At 35.7% G+C, this 20,501-nt stretch overlaps 1 protein-coding gene and 1 pseudogene across 3 annotated transcripts in view; one reads left to right on the forward strand and one right to left on the reverse strand.

Moving 5' to 3' along the window:
* The window catches only part of HS2ST1 (heparan sulfate 2-O-sulfotransferase 1), a 183,507-nt gene that overhangs the window by 53,595 nt on the left and 109,411 nt on the right, over positions 1–20,501 (reverse strand). The gene's annotated exons all lie outside the window — the stretch shown is intronic.
* On the forward strand, positions 11,723–12,369 carry LOC125912441 (histone H2A.Z-like; annotated as a pseudogene).

The following is a 20,501-nucleotide window of genomic DNA, read 5'->3' on the forward strand; positions in this document are numbered from 1 at the left end:
CCAAGTTCCAGGATACAAGATAAAAATACAAAACCCAATGTATTTCTATACTAGAAATAAACACATAGACACAAAAATGAAAATTACAAAATCATCTATAATTACGCAAAAAATACCCAGTTGTAAACCTAACAAAACATATAGAGGACTTATATGCAGAAATAAAGGTTGAAAACACACCAAACTTGTTGTAAGACATGAATTTACACATTTAAGCTCAATGAACTACAGGAAGGATAAACTCAAAGAGATCCACGGTGACACATTAAATCAAACGGTTAAAAGCCAAGGCCAAAATGAGAATCTTGAAAACAGCAAGAAAAAAAAAAAAAAACACAACTGATTACATATAAAAGATTTGCAATAAGATTAACAGTATAAGACCAACAGTATTTTGGTCCACTTGATCGTGTCCCATAAGTTCCAAAGGCTCTGATCACTTTTCTTCACTAGTTTTTCTTTTCACTCCTCTGACTATAATGTTAAATGATCTTTCTGTTCACTGATGGAAACTAAAAATAGGAATAGATCACTTGAGAAATCTGTAAAAACATGGAGGATGTTTTGAGATGTACTATCTTGGGAAAACTCAAGAAAAGATACGAAGAATTATCAGATGGAGTCCCCATCTTCTATCAAAGTATTCATTTTAAGTGATTGAGAGGCATAAAGAATTGTCTTGAAATGGGCTTACCCATGACTAACTATAATATTTCATATTTTAAAAATAGGTACTTGAGGAAAAAAGGTACTTCTATGATATTATCATTCTGTATTTAACTGTGCAGTTAAATTCCTTCTTAAAATAAAAACAAACCAAGTCTCAGACAACCAGTCAAAGGTGGAGCACAGGCTCTGGAGCCAGATTAACATGGGAATAGTATTCTGACATCAGTATTCAGCTGGTGATCACTTTGACACCAAGTTTCCTCATCAGATGACAATAATAATGGGGCCTCTTAGGTTTTTTTTAATTTTTTTTAATGTTTATTTATTTTTTGAGAGAGAGAGAGAGAGAGAGCGAGAGCGAGAGCGAGAGCGCGCACAAGCAGGGGAGGGGCAAGAGAGAGAGGGAGACACAGAATCCGAAGCAGGCTCCAGGCTCTGAGCTGTTAGCACAGAGCCCGATGTGGGGCTCGAACCCACAAACTGTGAGATCATGACCTGAGCCAAAGTCTGGCGCTCAACCGACTGAGCCACCTAGGCGCCCCTCTTAGGGTTTATTTTAAGAATCAAAACATGAGAATGCATATAAAACACTCACCACAGAGCATGCACAGAACAAATGATGCATATAAAGCACTTAAAATACATAATGAGAATTCCACATTAGCTACTACCAATATTATTATTTCATATAGGTGATTAGTATATTTCTCAGATTGATAATAAAAAAAAGGTTGTAATGTATAAGGATTTCACATTTTTTAGGGGCGCCTGGGTGGCTCAGCCGGTTGAGCTTCCGACTTAGGCTCAGGTCATGATCTCACAGTTGGTGGGTTTGAGCCCTGCGTTGGGCTCTGTGCTGACAGCTCAGAGCCTGGAGCCTGCTTCAGTTTCTGTGTCTCTCTCTCCCTGCCCCTCCCCCACTCATACACTGTCTCACTCTCTCAAAAATAAATGTAAAAATTAAAAAAAAAAAAAAAAGAATTGCACATTTTTTAATTTGTGCAATAACTGTAAAACCTATAATCAAGTTTGGCAAGTACATTAAGTAAAATATAACTCATATTCCTTTAATTTAGTAACCTAACAACAAAAAGAATTATATTGGTGGTTATCGGACTGATGGGATATTTAATAGCTACTTTAATTTTCTTACCTAATCATCTCAAGAGCATTAACCAATATATTTTTAGTGGCAGTTCATCAGTGAGATTAAGTTTGGAAAGAAAATTTGATTTTTGTAATGTATTTTCATTAATGTTAAGAATTAATGTATAATTAATGCACAAGCATAATGTATATGTAAAACATGTATCTACAGGGCCTAGGAAAAGATACTGCATATAGAGGCATTCAATAAGTGCTTGTTAAAACTGTTGAGTTTATAAATGCTTTTGTTTTTAGTATTAATGAACTCATGTAAGATTTTGTGAGTACTTGCTTATTTTTGGTGATTTTTAAAAGTGAAGTTCTTATAACAAAATTAATCATTTCAAAGTGAACAATTCAGTGGCATTTAGCACATTCACAATGGGGGCAACCATCATATCTATCTAGTTCCGAAACACTTTCTTCACCCTCAAGGAAATCCAATACCCATTAAGCATTTCCCTCTCCACTATCCCCTGGCAACTACTAATCTGTGTTGTCTCTATGGATTTACTTCTTCTGGATATTTCATTATGCAATATTGTGATAAAGATCAACAAGTATTATCCATATCCAAAAAACAATAAGCTGGTAGTGAAAGTTTAAGAGGAATTTTTATATGTAAACATTATAATATCTAAGCCCTCATTTTAACTTTAAGTCTCCTAAGTGCTATTTTTTTTTTCCTCCAAACTTTAAGATTTCCTTTCTCTTATACATCCAAGGGGAAATGTTAACTTACTCATATGGACACATACTGATTGTGAAGAAAGTACTCACATGGGCAAAGCCCCTGATTAATATTTCTCCAAAGAAGGTACACAAAATGATCAACTAACACATGAAAAAATGCTCAACACAATATTAGTCATTAGGGAAATGCAAATCCAAACCAGTTTATATCCCCTAGGATGGCTATAATTAAACCAAACCAACCAACTCACAAAGATGTGGAGAAATTGGAGCCTTCATGCCCTGCTAGTAGGAATGTAAAATGGTGTGATGATGGAAAAGCGCTTGGAGGCACACAACACTGCCTGGTGCATTTAGACCCTAAAAGTGGTTCTTGATAAGCTTAGAATATGGGAAAAACAGGCAGTTGGGCAGAAGCCAGATCATAGTATCTTCATCACCACGTTGGGAATATGAACTTTTAAGTCAGCAGTTCTCAAACCTACTGATCTTGGAACTTCTTTATACGCTTAAAAATTGAGGACTTCAGAGTTTTTGTTCATGTGGGTTGTAGCTATCATTATCTTAGTAGAAATAAAAATTATAAAACTTAAAATATTAATTCATTTACACATAACAATAAAACATGTTAGAAATAAATGATATATTTTTGTGTTTTTCCAAAACAAAAAATCAGTAAAGGGTTTTTATATTTTTTGCACATTTTAAAAAAATGTTTGGCTTAATGAAAGAAAACTGGATTCTCATACTTGCTTCTCCATTCAAAATGTAAACATATATTCTTTGGATTGGAGTCTATGAAGAAAATCAGACTCATGAATATACATAGTTGAAAAAGGAGTATTTTAATAGCTTTTGCAAACACTTAGGAATATTCTTTGACACTACATTAAAACTCAGCAAGTGTTGATTTCTTAAAGGTTAATTGCAATGTGATATAAAACTATATTGTTAAACTTTTCATACATTGTTATACTGATCTACCTTGTACTGTCACTTGGAAAATACTGGCTCATGGCATTATGTAGATCCTCCAAATGCTAGCACATTTAATTATATGATCCCCCGCCCCCTAGCAAAAAAAAAATCACATTCATTATATCACCACCATTCTCATAAGAAAAGTCTGTAAGTATTGGTAAGCTGTCATATTTGTGGTGACAGCCACAGTTTGTCAAATTTTATAATAGCAATAAATACCGTCAGTCAGTTGGTTTTCCTTGAAGTGACAAGTTCACTTTGTTTGTTTCTGAGAAAATGTCTGCCAACTACCCAAGTCTGAGTAAACATAGTTTATCTGTTGGTTTTTCTTTCAAGTAAAAACAGTGTTCTATGAAAAAATGGCTTGTTGAGCTTACAATTCAAACAATCAACACAATTGTTTTTTCTCAAGACAATCATCGTACTTTGATACGCAGAAGCGCTTGGTATATCTTCCATTTTGTGTCACACAGTATTAAAAGTATACATATACTAAATAGTCAGGATTTAATAAGGTTAATGGTTTTGACTGCTTTATAAAAGACACCGTTATATGAAAACGACTTTGTTTTGTAACTATGATCAAAGTGGTAAAGAATACAAAGATTAAATAGTACAATCTGATGTCATGACTGCTTTTGTACCATGAGCACAAATGGCAACTAGTGAAAAAGGCAACTAACATCTCAGAATTATTATGGAATAGTTGTGGACTACTTTGTGAACTCCCTGAAAGGGTCTTGAGAACCCCTGACACCCATGGATCACACTTTGAGAACTTCTTTGCAAGCAACGTAGAGACATTTTTGAAGAGCTTTAAGTAAAAGTCCATACAATCCCTCCACAATGCAAGGTTCTATGAAGCATCACTTTATAGGGTGATAGCCCTGGAGTTGAGTATTAATCAGCTGAAGACATAATGGAGATTAAGACCCAAAGGAAAGCGGTTGCAATACGGATGAAGCCTGGGAACCCAGAAGAGGTTAAGGCTTTTTTTCTAAGCTATACTGAGGAGGAGGATGGTACCCTTCACTGAGTTTGGAAATTAGGAATAGGAAGAAAAGCAACTGGGGTAGAAGAGGAAAGGAATTCAAGACATTTGGAAATCTACACTGAAGTTCAAACTGACAAATCAAGTATGTAGGGGGTATGTTGAAGAGTCTATTTCATAAGGGCTTTTATTTCGAGCTTATTATATAAGAATGCTACCAAGCCTGACAGGTATAGAAGACAGGATAGAAAAAGCAAAAGAGCAGAAAAGATCTGAACTAGAAAGTGTAATGTGGCAGCTGTTCTCTCCCAGCCCCATGGACAGCCATATACCCAAGTGTTTGGGTTGGAGAAAGGAAATACAGGACAATGATAAAGGAACTGTTTTTATTTTTTTAAGTTTATTTATTTTGAGAGAGAGAGAGAGAGAGAGAGAGAGAGAGAGAGAAAATCCCAAGCAGGCTCTGCACTGTCAGCACAGAGCCAGATGCAGGGCTCAAACTCACAAACCCTGAGATCATGACCTGAGCCAAAACCTAGAGTCAGACGCTTAACCCACTGAGCTACCCAGGCGCCCCAAGGAGCCGTTTAATGAAGGGCTCTGTAATACAGAGGCGTACTATTTTAGTTAGGGAAATAATAAGTACTAGAATACATAAAATTTCAATCATTTACCATAACAGAAGTTTAGTTCTTATTCAAGTACCAATGTGTGTTCCAGACTGGTAGATGGCCTTTTATACAATGATTCAAGGAGTCAGCTTCCTTCCTTCTTGTAACTTTGACATTTCTCCAAGAACTCAAAGTATTTTGCATCTAGTTAGCAGATGTGGGAAGACAGAGTGGAGAAAACACAGTAATTTCCCAACTATCTTGGCAAACACTAGTCATATGGCTATCCCTAGCTGTAGGGGTGGTGGTAAAAAATTGAGCCTTGGGTGGGCAGCTGCTTCCTAGCAATAAAGACATACTATGAGAGGGAAAGCATGAATAGTTGTATAGTCAGCCACCTCCCCACAAAGGCACACGAATCAGATTCACAAGTGGTAAAGTATGACACGGATCGAGAAGGATACAAGAATTTTCTCTATTTCTGTATGGAACATAGCATCAATCTTGGCACCATGAGGGCTCTACTTTCTGACATTTCCTTTTGGGGAAGCAGCAGAGACAATGATGCTTGATTGGAGATGGTTGTTCAGTTGACAAAAAGTTGATAGGGCAGATGCTTGGAGACGGGGGGGGGGGGTGGTTCTACCTTTTTTTACTTTTTTCCTTAACACATTTGAGACACCTCTGGAAGATTTCCAGAAACAACAGAATGACATTTTAATGGAGAATAAGGTCCTGTGTGAATATCTGGGATCAAGACCATGTGAAAAACAGACTATTATTAACTCTGATTCCATAAATGTCCACAGGGCTACTGTGAAGAAAACTTGGATTATGAGTTTTAGACATAGGTGTCTATGGAACGTCTAGTCAATAATGTGTAGGTTGCTGAAGACATACAACTCACAGGAGAAATTTCTGAAGTAAAGACAGAACTTTAGGAGTCACAACATAAAGGCAGCAGCTGATGTCAAGGGAGTGAATGAGATCATGAGGATAAAGTAGAGTTAAAAATAAAGAGCATCAAGACAGAATTTTAAGACCATCAGCCTTTGATCTAAAGATTTATTTTACTAACACTACCTAAATATATGTGCAATACAACCCAAATGAATCTTAGAATATTAGTGTAAAATCATGTGTTTACCTGTTTACCTACTAATAAACATCTTAAATGTTTCTGACCACACTGTCCACTTTTAAATACCCATTTTAACTCACTTCAACAGGTAAAGCAATTTTAAGACCTATATCCTTGGCTTCACATCTTACTAATATGCCTTTGGAACACTTTTTTTTTTTTTAATTTTAAAAATGGTTATTGATTTATTTTGAGAGAGAGAGAGAGAGAGAGCAAGCATAGGAGTTGCAGACAGAGGGAGACAGAATCCCAAGCAGGTTTCACACCATCAGTAATAGAGTCCAGCGTGGGGCTCAAACTCATGAACCACGAGATCATGACCCAAGCTGAAACCAAGAGTCAGCCGCTTAACCAACCCAGCCACCCAGGTGCCTCTGGAATGCCTTCTGGGAACTTGATGAGTTTTGTAATTCAGAAAGCATATATTTGGGCCTTATTACTATAGGATGCACTTTATTAAAACAAATCTCTGCTAGCATTCTTTTTAAAAGTAAAAATAAAGATGCAGTAATATGAAAGATGTAAAAGTACAAAGTTAAGTTATTCAGGGAAGACAAAAATTGTTCCTAAAATGTAAACACTGGAGGAAAATTACAATAGGAGGAACTCAACTATATGTAAACTTTGTAATCCAGCTAAAATATTAATTTTGATATTAAACTGGCAGGAAGATTCAGAGGTTTCCTCCAATTTTATTGTAAGTCCAACTGCCATTAAAATAGATGTGCTTTGATTACTGAATACCATAGCAGGAAAACTAAAGCATTTTCAAAATCAAGAAAGAAATGCCAATACTATCTACAAAGCTGAATTATTTTCACACTTCAACAACTGCACCTGGTGCTCCATTGACTAGTAAGTAAAAAGAATAAGGAAATAACTTGGATTCAACTCCAGCTGGGTTTGGAGATCATTAACTAAAACCTAATGCAACAGCTGTCTGAAAATTAGAATTCGTTATGCTGAAAACTTGCCATTATTTCACTACAGCTTGGTGTACGTCATACTGTAAAGGAGCAGTTTTGAATTTGAGCATGTACCAGAATGACTTGCAGGATCTGTAAAATATAGATTCCTGCCATCCTACCTTCTCCAGTTAACTAATCCTCAGGGCCCAAGAAAAGTGCATTTCTATCAAGTTCCCAGGTGATGCTGGTATGATGGTCCAGGAACCGAGAAATCATGTTATATAGAGTATTTCTTTTGGTTTATGAAAAAACAGTTTTAGAATATCCTTTTTTTCTATGTAAATAGTTCATTGGTATTCCCATTAATTTGGAATTTATAGCAATTTTTGAAATAGTTTAGATCTGTGAAAAATAACGCTACTCAACTTCACGGTATAAACTAGTTGTAAGCGGTAGGGTGGGGGGGGGGGTGCCTGGGTGGCTCAGTCAGTTGACCATTGGACTCTTGATTTCGGCTCAGGTCATGATCTCACAGTTCGTGGGTTCAAGCCCCACGTAGGGCTCTGCGCTGACAACGTGGAGTCTGCTTGGGATCCTCTCCCTCTCTCTGCCATTCCCCTGTCTGTGCTCTCTCTCTCAAAATAAACAAACTTAAAAAAAAAAAAAAATTAAACCTGTTGTATGGGTATTCCAGTCAAGATAGTCTTTAACTGATGGGACTGATTCTTCTGGGCTAAGTGCATGTCCCATCTCCCTCACTGCTCCCCACCAACCATTAGGTCTCCTAAGGCTGGGCAGTCCCTTCTTTCAAGGATGCTATAACCATCATTATGGGAGGCATATAGAGAAATATTTTAAATGTTCTTGAGAATAAACTGTTTGTTACCAAACCCAATGAAATGCAACATTTATTAATTCTGACTGGCCTTCACTGCCCCCATCCTTTTAGTTTGAAATAATAAGATTTGGATACAACGAGTAGTTCAAGAACCAATGTTAAAGGTATTTATTTTGCAGGATTCTACTACAGATGAAGAAATTCTGATCAGATAACGGTTTCCAGTCTTAGCTTGCTAAATATCAACTGAAGTTCACATAGACTAGATATCATCATTGTCATTAATTTTTATATTTTAATAACAAAGTTTTGATATTCATTTTTATATCTTACAGTTTCATACCTTGAGATATGGATACATTATAGCTTTTTAGATGAATTCATGCTTTTAATAGATCTTTAAAAATCAGTTACAGATTTTAAGATTCTAGAAAAGTTAATTTTTAAGCACCAATTTCCAAAATTCTCCTACTTTACTTAGGTCTTATATAACAAAAACTCATTATCCAGCATCCTGTTAACTAGAATTCCTTACTAGCTGATGATTCAACATGCCCAATGCAACGATGATTGGTATTCTCAGTGATAACCAAAGATGCAGGAAAATTCTAAGCAGTAGTATCCATCAGTGAAGACTAACATTTAATCACTTGGATCTTAACACGTGTTTTATTGTATTTTAATTATGAGAAACATAGATAATCCAAGTATTATATGGATAAGATTCTCAAGTACAACATTTTTTATCTTGTTGAAAAGCAAACATTTCCCACACACTACTACTAATGGTCATTTTAATATGTATTTTAAAACAACTTACTCAAAACTGACCTATTTTATAGTCATCTTATTCTATTTGAATCAGGCAAACATAAATAAATACATTCTAGTTCACACTGAGACCAAGGAAATTGTAGAAACTAAAAAATCATGGTAGAATTAATGTGACTTTTTGGCAGAGAAGTGGGGTGGAAGGAGAGGAAGCACAAGTTTAAAAAAAACTATTTTCTTTCTCAAAAAGAAGGTGATGACCATTACCCAGCAAGAGAGTAGGTAATAAATTTGCTTAATGAAAACAACATGGTATTACTAAATTAAACCATACAGAAGGTAGAATTCTTTACTGAGCAATCTAAGAAAGAACAATTTTTTAAAAAGAAGTGATTTGATCCCTACTAACCTGGCAATTTATACACAGCACAGTCAAAGCTGAAGCTACATACATGTCAAGCCTGTTTCCTCCAGGCTTGATATTCTAGGTTTGTCATACCTAATCCTCAGGGCTTTTTCCTCTGATGGTACCAAGATTGTGTGAGAAAAGGCTAAGAAGCAGAAAAGTTAGAGATTAAAGGGGTCAAATAACCATGGCCGCACCATGGTTTCCAAACCTATGAGCTAAGAACCCTATGGTGAGTTATATATGTTATCTTAAAATAGATTTCAGGGCATAGGCCTGGGGCAATACTGGGGATGAGTATTTTTAAAAAGCTCCCAATGTGATAGAAGATTCTGGGTGACCTAAAGACTATACCAATATGAGTCATTACAAAGCATACTAGAAAAACACTGGAACCTGGTTAATATATTTTTGTTAACTTTGGTTTATGACCCTCTACCTATCATTCATCATTTTACCCTTATATAACTAACATATTACGGAAGAATTGTCTATAGCACAATTTCTCATCTTTGGAGATCATTTGATTTCTAAAGAAGTCCCAGCTTGTTCTCAATTTTGGGCTTTTTTTTTTTTTTTGGTGGCTGAAGGTAAACTGGAAATAATAAATCTAAATAAAACAAAGTGGTCTTAAGGACAATTAAAATTTAGGAACAAGGTTTGGGCACCTGGGTGGCTCAGTCAGTTAAGCATTTGACTCTGAATTTTGGCTCATATAATGATCTCACAGTTCATGAGTTCAAGCCCTGTGTTGGGCTCCATACTGAGAGTGAAGAGCCTGCTTGGGATTCATTCTCATTCTCTCTCTCTCTCTCGCAATATAAATAAGTAAACTTAAAAAAAAAATCTAGGAAGAAGGTTACCTGATGGGATCTACCAAATAATTCAAATTCATAAATCCTTATTTATAATTATGAAAGCTATTTGCATATTAAGAGCAAATAATTTATAAACTACAATGAAAAGGCAAAGATTGTCAAACTGGGTAAAAAAGCAAGATTCAACTACATCCTGCCTACGAGCAACCTACCTTAAATAAAAGAAACAAATAACTTAAAAGAAAAAAGATGGAAAAAAAAACATTTATCATGTAAACATAAATCAAAATAAAGCTGGAGTAATCAGATTAATAACATGGATTTCAGAAGAAAGAATACTGCTAGAGAAAAAAGGTTATTCCATAATTTATAATAAAGGGGTCAATTTATCATGCAGACATAACAACCTTAAAACCCTGTGCATCTATAAGTCTCAAAATACACAAATAAAAAACTCACAAAAAAACTAGACAAATCCACAAGTACAACTGGTTATTTCACCATTATGCTCTCAATAATGGACAGCACAAGTAGATAGAAAACCAGTAAAGACATAGAAAACCTGAACAATACTATCAACTAACTGACCAACTGGTATTTATAGAACACTCCAACCAGAATGCAGATACACATTCTTTTCAAGTACACCTGGAACTTTTAATAAGATGGACCATATTTTGTCTTAAAAACAAGGCTTGATAAATTTGAAGGAATTCAAATCATACAAAGTATGTTCTCTGACTACAATGGAATTAAATTAACAAAATAACAGAAAAGACATTAGAAAAGTGCACTAATATTTGAACTAAACAGCAAGCTTCAAGTAATCCAAGAAAACACCAAAAAGGAAATTAGAAAAGCATTTTGAACCTAATAAAACTTAAATATACTGAAATTTCTAAGATGTAGCTAAAGCAATGCTTACAGGGAAACTTACCATATTAAAAAAGAAGGAAGGTTCAGGGGTGCCTGGGTGGTTAAGCATCCAACTCTTGATTTTAGCTCAGGTCATGATCTGACAGTTCATGGGATTGAGTCCCATACTGGGCTGTGCATTGCCAGTGCAGAGCCTGGTTGAGATTCTCTCTCTCCCTCTCTCTCTGCCCCCCCCCCCATCACTTGTGCTCTCTCTCTCTCTCTCAAAATAAATAAACAAACAAACCTAAAAAAATTTTTTTAAAGGAAGGTCTAATATCAATGAACAAGCTCTGTCCTAAGAAACTAGAAAGAGTAAATAAAAGCAGAAATCAACAAAACAGAGAAGAGAAAATACAAAAAAAAAAAAAATCAATAAAAACTGACAAATCTGTAGCCAAACTAATATGACAAAAGAAGAAAAGACAAAATTATCAATATCTGGAATAATAAGCCACTATAGAATATAAAGGAATATTACATATAAACAACTCTATGCCAAGACAACTTAAAAGAAATGGCCAAATTCCTTGGTAAACAAAAATTAACAAAGCTCACTCAAGTACAGATAACTGAATAACCTTTTATCTACTAAGGAAGTCAAATTTGTAGACTAAAAACCTTCCCACAAAACAAAGAAACATCTTCCCAAAGATAAAGCAATGGGCCCAGATTGCTTCACTAGGAAATTCTACCAAACAGTCAAGAAAAATACCAACTCAGCACAAACTTAAAGAAAACTGAAGAGAGAAAACACTTCCCAACTCATTCTGTGAAGCCAACGTTACTGTGATACCCAAAACGAGACAGATATTACAAGACACTACAGAGCTGGAAGGGCAGTGCAATGAAGGGCCAGGTGGCAGGATCTCACAGGCTGACTAGTACCTTCTCTGCCTTGCTTGTATGACCTTTAGCAAAATCTGAAATGGCAGGCGGTAAGGCTGGGAAGGCTCCCAAGGCCAAGACAAAGGCAGTTTCCCACTCGTGGAAAGCCAGCTTGCAGTTCCCAGTGGGCCATATTCATGGACACCTGTAATCCAGGACCACCAGTCTTGTACGAGTGGACATGACTGCCTTGGTGCACAGCACAGCCATCCTACTGTACCTCACCGCAGAGGTTCCTGAATTGACAGGAAATACATCAAAAGAATTGAAGGTAAAGTGTATTACACCTCCTCACTTGCAACTTGCTGTTTGTGGAGACGAAGAATTGGACGCTCTTATCAAGGCTGTAATTACTAGTGGTGGTGTCATTCCACACATCCACAAATCTCTGGGAAGAAATGACAACAGAAGACTGTTTAAAGGATGCATGGATTCCTTATTATCTCAAGACTCTAAATACTCTTTTTTTTTTTTTTAATGTTTATTTATTTTTGAGATGGAGAGAGACAGAGCATGAACGGGGGAGGGTCAGAGAGAGGGAGACACAGAATCTGAAACAGGCTTCAGGCTCTGAGCTGTCAGCACTGAGCCCGACGTGGGGCTCGAACTCACGGACCGCGAGATCGTGACCTGAGCCGAAGTCGGCCGCTTAACTGACTGAGCCACCCAGGCGCCCCTCAAGACTCTAAATACTCTTAACAGCTGTCTGGTGTTGGTGATTCCAGGGGACTGTATCTCTGTGAAAAACACAATTCTGCCTTGTAATTCCATTTGGTCAAGCTGGAAGTTTAATTAGCTTTCCAACCAACCAAATCTCTGCATTCAAGTCTTAACCATGTTTAAGTGTAACTGCGGCTTCAAAAAAAGCTATTGAGGGGCACCTGTGTGGCTCAGTTGGTTGAGTGTCCGACTTCGGCTCAGCTCATGATCTCACTGTTCATGAGTTTGAGCCCCGCATTGGGCTCTGTGCTGACAGCTTGGAGCCTGGAGCCTGCTTCGGATTCTGTGTCTCCCTCTCACTCTGTTCCTCCCCTGCTTGTGCTCTGTCTCTCTCTCTCTCTCCCTCCCTCAAAAATAAATAACGATTAAAAAAAAATTTTTTTTAAGCTATTGATTCTGACTGAGGGAGTGCATTTTTGACTTGACTGTTTTTAAACAACTGTTTGGATTTTAATTGTGAGGCAGAAGTTACAGTAACAAACATTTGGTTCTATACAGGCATTATTTCCACTCCAGTGGATAAGCTCAATAAAGATTATATGCCCCCTCCCCCCCCACCAAAACACTATAGAACAAATCCCAGACAAACACAGAGGCAAAAATTAACATTTAGTTAAGTGAGTACAATACATAAAAGGATAATCATCCTACCCATGTGGGAATTCAAAGTTGGTTTAACATTTGGAAGTCAATGTAATTCATCATATTAACAAACTAAACAGAAAAACCATATGATCATCTTAATACATGAAGGGAGGGGCGCCTGGGTGGCTCAGTCAGTTAAGCATCCAACTTCAGCTCACATCATGATCTCAGGGCCTGTGAGTTCAAGCCCTGCCTCCGGCTCTGTACTGACAGATCAAAGTGTGTAGCCTGCTTCATATTCTATGTCTCCCTCTTTCTCTGCCCTTCCCCAACTCTTGCTCTGTCTCTCAAAAATAAACGGTAAAACAACAACAACAACAACAACAACAACAACAACAAAACACATGGAGGGAAAGCATTTGACAAAATCCAACATCCATTCGTGATCAAAACAAATCAGCACAGAAGGTATAGAAGAGAATTTCCTCAGTGATAAAGGGAGACCTTTGAAAAGTCTATAGCTAACATCATTATTGAAATACTGGGTGTTATTACCCTAAGATTAGTAGTAAGGCAAGAGTGTCCATTCTCACCACTTTTATGCAACACTGTCCTGGAGGCTCTAGCCAGTGCGGTAAGGTAAGAAAACGAAATAGTGGCACATAAAGAGCAAAAAGTAAAACTGCCTTTTGCTGCAGAACGCACAGTTGCTCTGCAGAAATTCCTAAGGAATCTACAAAAGACCTAGGAGAATTAATGAGTTTAGCAAGGTTACAGGATACAACAATCAGTAACACATGACGATTTATTTCTATACACTAATAACAATCATATTAAATTTTTCAAAACTACCATGTAAAATACCATAAAAATATGAATAAATTTTCAAAAAGATACATAAGACATAGTAAGACATTATAAAACATTGCTAAGGAAAATCAAATAAGACCTAAATAGAGAGATACCATGGTTCATGGTTGAAAGACTATTAGTAAGATGTCAATTCTCTCTCGAATTTATATATAGATATATAATCAAAATCTTAGCGGGCATCTTGGTATAAATATTAATTATAACACAATCATAAAACTTACATGGAAATGCAAAGGCTCTAGAATAGCTAAAACAATTTTTTAAAAGATCAGAATTGGAGAACTTATAGTAATTTATCTCAAGAATTATTATCAAGTTACAGTAATCAAGACATTGTGGTATTGGTGTAAAGACAGACATCGAGATTAAAGAAACAGAACAGTTAATCCAAAAATACAACCACACATACATGATCAATTTATTTTTTACAAAGTTGGCAAGGCAGTTCAATGGAAAAGCTGATCACTTTTTCAACAAATGATACAGGAACAATTGGATAGCCATAAGTTTAAAAACATACTTCATAATACGTGGAATTCTCACTTCACACTACATAGAAAAACAAAATCAAAATGGAACATAGACCTAAACATAGGAACTAAAATTATAAAACTTCTATAAAAAATATAATCCTAGTAACTTTGGGTTTGGATTATTTCTTAAATATATCATAAGCAAGAACTACAAAAGCAAAAATCAATACATTCAACTTCACTGAAATCAAAAGACACAAAAATTAAAAGGAAAGCCAGAGGAGGAGGTAATATTTGCAAATTATATAACCAACAAAAGCTCTGCATCTGGTATGCAGAGAAAACAACCAATCTCATTTTTTTTTTTTTTTTGAACGGACAAGATTTGGACACTTCCCCAAAGGAGATACAGATAGAAGATAAGAATGTGAAGAGATATTCAAAATTCCTACTCATCAGGGAAAAGAAAATTAAAAGCACAAGGAGATAACACATGACTTATATAAATGGCTAAAATTAAAGAATGACCATACCAAGTCTTCACAAGAATGTGGAGAAAATGGTTCTCCTGAACAGCTGGTGGGAATGTAAAATTGGACAACTACCCTGGAAAACAGTTCGGGAGTTTCTTAAAAAGTCAAACTTACATTTGACCACAGAACCCAGCCACTCCATACCTACGTACTTAACCAAGAAAAATAAAAATGTATACCCAAAGTCTTGTAACCAATGTTCACCTTTATTTTTAACAGTGCCAAACAGAAAACATCAATATGTTCATCAAATAAATTACTAAACAATTGCGGGTATATCCATACAATGGATTACTACTCAGTAAAAAGGAAAAGACCTATTGACAAATACACCATGAATGAATTGCAAATATTGTGCTAAGTTAAAGAAGCCAAACCCCACTCCCCCCCAAAAGAATACATACTGTACTATACAGTAACAAAGAACAAAGCTGCTAGTTACATAAAGTTCACCATTCGGTCAACTGTTCATTCCCAAACTAGATTATAACACGTTATATTTAATATTTTAATTGTATAAATCAATGATACATGAGTGCAAAAACTAAGAGTGCTGTTGCTTCCATGAAAATCAAATGGGATACTGTGGGAAGGCCAAGTAAAAATTGCTCTTGAATCCGATATCGACAAGACAATTGCAAAAGACTTGAGAAAAAAATCTGGAGATCTAGCTTGCTTTGCAAAGGATTAAGGTTTTTTTTTTTTTTTTTTTTTTGGTTACTTATTAAAGAAGCCCAAAGTGGAAAATACAGACTAAGTATTATAGTAAGTGTGCTTTATAAAACAAAAATAATGTGGAACTCCCACAAGCAGATTTATAGTCAAAGAAAAAAATTTATTTTGTAGTTTTGATATGTGCATGAATGAATGCACTTATTACAGATTTTGAAATTAAAATATTTAAGGTACAATTCCTGCATGCATCAAACAACAAAATATGGGCTTAATCCCATTGAATAATTTAGTGTCTTTTTTGAGTTTACCTTTTTCTATTGCAAAAGCTAATACACTCCTGAAAAAAATGGATTCACAAAACCAGAAAGATGAAGAAAATAACATATAAGTTCCTCATTCAAATATAACCCTTGTAAATATCCAGGAACATTTCTTCACTATTTTTTTTCCTATGGTTTTATTAAACAGTAATCATAACATATAACCACTTTTGTATCGGCCTCTTCCCATGTTTAGAAACATGTTATTTTTCCCTTATCACTGAAAAAAAATGGCCATTTCTAAGACTCGCATTTGGCACAGGCTTTTCAAATCACAGAAGCCACACATGTACATACTAATGTATACCTGTACTAAGGTACAGAGAGAGCCATTCATTTCTCTTCTTGAATTGAAAATCAGATATTAAAGACAGTATGAATTAAGAAAGGCTAAAAACTGGATTCCTAAAAGTGTCATTCTAGGCGATAGATAACTGCTACTTTAAGAAACAAGGTCTGGGGGCGCCTGGGTGGCTCAGTCGGCTAAGCGGCCGAAGACTTCGGCTCAGGTCATGATCTCACAATCTGTGAGTTCGAGCCCCGCGTTGGGCTCTATGCTGACAGCTCAGAGCCTGGAGCCTGTTTCAGATTCTGTGTCTCCCTCTCTCTGACCCTCCCCCGTTCATGCTCTGTCTCTCTCTATCTCAAAAATAAATAAACATTAAAAAAAAAAATTAAAAAAAAAAGAAAAAAGAAAGAAACAAGGTCTGACCTATTATTTCTCCCCTTTATTCTCATTTATTACCTCAGCTTATTTAAATCTATAAAAGCAGCTTCTCTGAAAGCCTGAGACAACCAGAAAATCACTGCTAACTCAAATAACAACCTGTGGCATTAGCGAAGCACTTCCCACTTCAAAGAACATTAAAAAACAATGACCTCTGTGGAGTTTCCAAAAGGAGTTTCCAAAACACCCTCCTTTATGTGTAAAGACAGATCTATAAATTCTGACATCTCAGGCCTGGTGTCTTAACTGCCACTTTCCTATGTTTGCATTCTAGGGAACCAATAAAAAAAAACATATGATAAAGATGACAGGAATAGTTAATGGTGTCAACTAGAAAGCTAAGAGCAAGTACAGCTGTAATGTCCAAAAATGTGGGTACCGCCCAGAATTGCTGCTTATTTAATGGCCTTTATGTTCTTATTTTCTAGTTCCATATAACAAAAGTTACACACATTTCAAAATTATGGGACTGAATAATGCTATTATTCAATACTATAAAACTTTTCTCCTGCCAGGTGTTTTAGCCTATTGATTGGCAAATATTTGTTCTAAGCTCAACTTTCAATGGTTCCACATAAATTTCAAAGCTTAACCGCTCTGAGGCTTAAAATACTAGCGTATTCTCCAGTTATTTCCCAAATTTTCTAAAATAAACATTACTTCTGGAAACCACAGAAAATTTATTCTCACAGAATATATTATGGCACAAATATAGTCACTCAGCTGAAAGATACAAAATACTATATATTTCTATACATGCATTTTGTGGCTACATACACACTTTTGTTGATAAATACTAACGCTGATATAGAGAATCAGAGATGATGCCTTTAGTAAAGTCCTATTTTAGAAGCATTTTTATGTATATAAAAACATAAACATCCACTTTTTGAATGAGAAAGACATCTTTTTAGTTCCAAATGACCATACTCACAGCAGGGCACAGACTAACCATGCAGGATACAAGGCAGGACTGTAACAACAAAATACTTATTTTCACTTCTGACTACATAAGAATGTAATAAACAACAAATCTCCATCAGCGGTTTAAGACAGAAAAAAAGTAAATCCAGTAGTTGTTTTGCTTTACTACAATAAATTTGAATAAATTTTTTTATTGATTGCTAAATCAGTTAAAGTAAAAGGCACTTTAAACAGGTTTACCTGGTCTCATAACAGGATTCAAGCTAAAAGCCTTAATTTAGAGTCACATATAAAGTAACACTAAAGACTAGTCCTTACAATGCTAATCTTAAAAGTTTGACAGCTCTCAAAGTTACAAAATTTCTTACATTATACCCAGAAATCTAGGTTATTACCCCTTCCCATCAGCCCTACTCCATACAAAATAGTGTTAAATTACCAGGAAGATCCTCCCTAGTATGACATCTTTGCCTTGCAGTATATTTTGAGTTAGAAGGCACAATGAACAGAACTGTTTTCTATATGGAGACATTTGTTATATCCATCTCCTTACACAAATATGTGGCTTTCCACAGGCAAAATTTCATCTTGAAAGGTGAAAAGAAAGGAGAATAGACAAGAACATGGCTCCTCTTCACTTGCATTTATTTTTTTGAAGTTTTATTTATTTATTTTGAGAGACAAAGAGAGCAAGCAGGGAAGGGGCAGAGAGAGGAGAGAGAGAATCCCAAGCAAGCTCCACGGTGTCAGTGTGGAGCCCCATCTGGGGCTAGAATTCACCGACAGCGAGATCATGACCTGAGCTTTCAAACCCAAGAGTGGGATGCTTAACCGACTGAGCCCATCCAGGCCCCCACTTTCATTTTAGATGGCCACCATGAAAAGAGCTGGGTTTTAGTAAGGATGCACTCATTTTTTTCATGTGGTGTAAAGCTTAAAAAAAAAGTTGGTTAAGTGTCAGACTCTGGATTTTGACTCTGGTCATGATCTCACCGTTCATGAGTTGGAGCCCCAGTCAGCCTGCACTGAAAGTGCAGACAGAGCCTACTTGGGATTCTCTCTCTCTCTCCCTTGCTCTCTGCCCCTCCTCCTCCTCCTCCTGCTACCAGGCTCTTGCATGCACGCTCTCACTCCCTCAAAATAAATAAACTTAAAAAAAAAAAAAGTCCGGAAAGGTAATTCCTATGAATCATATACTTTTTACACAGTATTTCATTGAACATATTCCCTAACATACATACAGTATTATGTATAATAAATACAGTATTATAAAATACAGCCAATTATAATCTATTTAATGATGACTATGGAAACACATAATCTCCAATGAATGACACATTTATCATCTTGGTTCTTTAGAAGAACTAAGTGATACACAAGTTCTCTTCGCAAGAAGTTAATCTGTTTTGAAGGAAAAAGGTTTATATGTTTAGACATGTTTTGTGGGCAATGCAAGAGAGCACTTTTTCTCTATTTAACACAGCTAATGCCTATCTCTCCAAAAATATTAAAAGGAGGCACGCATAAAAAGAAAATGGGCTTTTCATTTTTATTTTAAAAATAATAACTGCTGTAAAAAGAGCAACTGCAACTCAAAATAGATTAAAGACTTAAATGTAAGACTTGAAACTATAAGACTTAAAAGAACACATAGGGAAAAAGCTTCATGACATTGGTCTTGGCAATGATTTCTTAGCTACAACATCAAAAGCACAGGCAACAAAAACAAAAATAGACAATTCAGACTACATCAAACTAAAAAGCTTCTGCACAGCAAAGGAAACAACATTAAAAAGTAACATATGGAATGGGAGAAAATATTTGCAAGCCATATATCTGAAGGAACTCCTATTAACTCAGTAGCAAAAATACAAAAGCCCAATTAAAAGATGGACAAAGGACTAAATAAACACTCCTCCAAAGACATACAAAGGACCAAGAGGTACAGGAAAAGATGCAGTCACTCACCATCAGAGAAATGCAAATGAAGTATCACAACAAACAACAACAAAGAAGTATCACCTCATACTTGTTAGGATGAACATAACGAAAGAATGAAAGAAAGAAAGAAAAAAAGAGAAAATAGTAAGTATTGATGAGAGTGTGGAGAAACGGCAATCCTTGTTCACTACTGGTGGGAATGTAGAATGGTATAACCACAATGGAAAATAGTATGTAGGCTGCTTAGAAAATTAAACAGAGAAGTACCCAGATGATCCAGCAATCCTACTTCTGGGTATTTATCCGAAAGAATTGAAATCAGGCTCTTTGTGCTCACATGTTCACTACAGCATGATTCATAACAGCCATGAAGTAGAACAACCTAAATGTCCACCCGTGAATGAATGAATAAAGAAAACTTGGTGTATACATACAATGGAATAACATTTAGTCTTGAAAAACAAATGAAATCCTGTCGTACACAACAGTATTGATGACTTCGGGGGATGTTATGCTAAATGAAATGAACCAGCCAGAGAGGGCAAATACTGTATGATTCCACTTATTCCAAGTATCTAAAGTAGTCAAACTGATAGAAACAGAAAGTAGAATGGTGGCTGCCAGGGGCTGAGAGATGGCAAAATGGGCTGTTGTTGTTCAGTGCGTATACAGTTTCAGTTACGTAAGATAAAAAAAGTTCTAGCGATCAGGCGTACAACAATTATGCTTAATAGTTAATAATGTACTGTACCCCCCAAAATTTGTTATGAGGGTTAAAAAAAAAAGGCTCATGATTATTTTTGCCAATTTACTTTTTCCATTGAAAATTTAAAAACTATTTACAATTGTACACAACAGGTATTTTATTAAAATTATAGATTACCTTGAGAGGAAAAAAAGCAATATATTCAAGTGGTTCAAATATTAAGAAGTATTTTTAAATACTTTTTGTGC

Source organism: Panthera uncia, assembly GCF_023721935.1.
Source record: "Panthera uncia isolate 11264 chromosome C1 unlocalized genomic scaffold, Puncia_PCG_1.0 HiC_scaffold_4, whole genome shotgun sequence".
NCBI lineage: Eukaryota > Metazoa > Chordata > Mammalia > Carnivora > Felidae > Panthera > Panthera uncia.